The following is a 3,412-nucleotide window of genomic DNA, read 5'->3' as shown; positions in this document are numbered from 1 at the left end:
CACACAGATGACTATATATCAGATACACACACAGCACAGATCATACAGTATATATCAGACACACAGAGTGACATATACGACAGACACACACAGACATCATATCAAGACACACACAGATGATACATCAGCATATCACACACAGCATAGGCATATACATCGTACATCACAGACACAACACAGATATCATTATACACACAGACACAGATGACATCACATATCATTATCACACACACAGCATATCACATATACATATCAAGACACACACATGATATCACTATTATATCAAGCACATCAAGATTACATACACAGACATATCAGCATATATCATGACATACGAGCACAGAGACAGACATCAGTATATCATAGACATGAGATACATTTGGGCGTACATATACAGAGCGATATATATCAAGTATGCATATATACAGAGGAGAGAGACAGAGACAGATATACATAGAGGATAGAGATATAGACAGATATACATAGAGGGAGAGAGACAGAGACAGATATAGATAGAGGAGAGAGACAGATATACATAGAGGAGAGAGACAGAGACAGATATACATAGAGGGAGGAGACAGAGACAGATATACATAGAGGGAGAGACAGAGACAGAGACAGAGAGATACACATAGAGAGACAGAGGACAGAGAGAGAAGAGGGAGAGAAGGAGAGAGAAAGACATAGAGGGGCAGAGACAGAGACAGATACATACATAGATGGTTTGAGACACATCAATCTACATACATAGAGACATATATATATTACACGACAGATATACATAGAGGGAGAGACAGATACACACAGAGGAGATATATATATACATACATAGAGACAGAGAGACAGATTATATAGAGGGAGAGAGATTAGATATACATACAGGGAGAGAGACAGAGACAGATATACATAGAGACAGAGAGACAGATATACATAGAGGGAGAGAGACAGAGACAGATATACATAGAGGGAGAGAGACAGAGACAGATATACATAGAGGGAGAGAGACAGAGACAGATATACATAGAGGGAGAGAGACAGAGAAAGATATACATAGAGGGAGAGAGACAGAGACAGATATACATAGAGACAGAGAGAGATATACATAGAGACAGAGATACATAGAGGGAGAGAGACAGATATACATAGAGGGAGAGAGACAGAGACAGATATACATAGAGACAGAGACAGATATACATAGAGACAGAGACAGATATACATAGAGACAGAGACAGATATACATAGAGACAGAGAGACAGATATACATAGAGGGAGAGAGACAGAGACAGATATACATAGAGGGAGAGAGACAGAGACAGATATACAGGAGAGAGAGATATACATAGAGACAGAGACAGATATACATAGAGGAGAGAGACAGATACAGATATGCTACAGATAGAGGGAGAGAGACAGAGACAGATATACATAGAGACAGAGAGAGACAGAGACAGATATACATAGAAGGAGACAGAGAGACAGAGACAGATATACATAGAGACAGAGACAGATATACATAGAGAAAGAGACAGATATACACAGAGACACAGAGACAGATATACATAGAGACAGAGACAGATACACATGATGGAGAGACAGCATATCAAGATTACGCTGAGACATTTACATCACACACACAGAGTGACATCGCATGCCAAGATTACTGTCATTGCAAATGACATATCAGCATATCAAGATTACACACAGAGGCGACAGACAGACATCAACACAGAGGAGACATCACATATCAAGACACACACAGATGTGAAGAGCATCAAGATACACACAGATGAGACATCACACATCAAGATTACACACAGAGGAGCAGATATCAGAGACAGACATACACAGATGACACACGAGTGACACATCATTACACTACATGATCAAGACATACACAGAGTGACGTATGAGACAGACTACATACATGCACATAGAGTAGATGCAGACGAAGACAGACATACATAGAGAGACAGAGACATAGAGGAGGACAGAGACAGATATACATAGAGGAGAGACAGAGACAGTATACAGAGGAGAGAGCAGAGACAGACAGAGGCAGACAGAGACAGATTCACACATAGAATATTACACATGAGGAGATGAGACAGAGACAGATATACATTAGATGCAACAGATATCGAGTATACAGATATACATAGAGGGAGAGAGACAGAGACAGATATACATAGAGGAGAGAGACAGAGACAGAGATACATAGAGGCAGAGAGACAGAGACAGATATACATAGAGGAGAGAGACAGAGACAGACATACATAGAGTATGAGAGAGCAGAGACAGAGATACATAGAGGGAGAGCAGAGAGACAGAGGGAGATGTACACATAGAGGAGAGAGACAGACATGATATACATAGATGGAGATCATATATATGATATACACATGGATGAGACATTATCCATATAGCACACACACAGAGTGATATTATGACATCGATTACGCATGATAAGAGACACTATGACGACATACATAGAGGACAGACAGAGACATGCATGCGACAGAGAGAGACGACACACAGATGGAGGACGAGATACACAGAGACAGAGACAGACATACACATAGGAGAGACAGAGACAGATACACATTAGAGGGAGACAGAGTACAGATATGACACAGAGGATATGAGACAGATGACATCACATACATAGATAGTATCAGCATATCAAGATTACAACACAGATGTGCTACATATCATATACATCACACATTACACACAGAGGACATATGTACATATCACGACACACACAGATACACGACATCACACAGAGACGATACATAGCATATATCAAGACTACACACAGAGGGCAGAGAGATCAGACGACAGATATACATAGATGAGAGATACAGAGACAGACATACATAGAAGGAGAGAGACAGAGACAGATATACATAGAGAGAGATACAGAGACAGATATACATAGAAGGACAGAGACAGAGACAGATATACATAGAAATTTATATATATTTATAGACAGATATACATAGAATTTATTATCATACATTATGATTACCACAAACACAGAAATGATATATATCATATATATCTACGACACACAGAATGATATTATCACATCGAGACACAACATGAGTGGCATGAGACACAGAGACAGACACACACAGAAACGTATATATAACATATCAAGATTACACACAGAAAATATATATACGATATCAAGACACACAGAAATGATATATTTATATATCAGACATGACATAGAACAGAGAGACAGAGCAGAGACAGACATACATAGAGGAGAGACACAGAGACAGATACATAGAATAGAAAGAGAGACAGAGACAGATATTACAGAGGGAGAGGATACAGAGACAGATATACATAGAAGGAGAGATTTGTAGATTTCATAGATGGAGAGATACAGAGACAGATATTAGAA

This window comes from Oncorhynchus keta, chromosome 34 (genome assembly GCF_023373465.1).
Source record: "Oncorhynchus keta strain PuntledgeMale-10-30-2019 chromosome 34, Oket_V2, whole genome shotgun sequence".
Lineage (NCBI taxonomy): Eukaryota > Metazoa > Chordata > Actinopteri > Salmoniformes > Salmonidae > Oncorhynchus > Oncorhynchus keta.
This window is presented reverse-complemented; position numbering follows the sequence as displayed.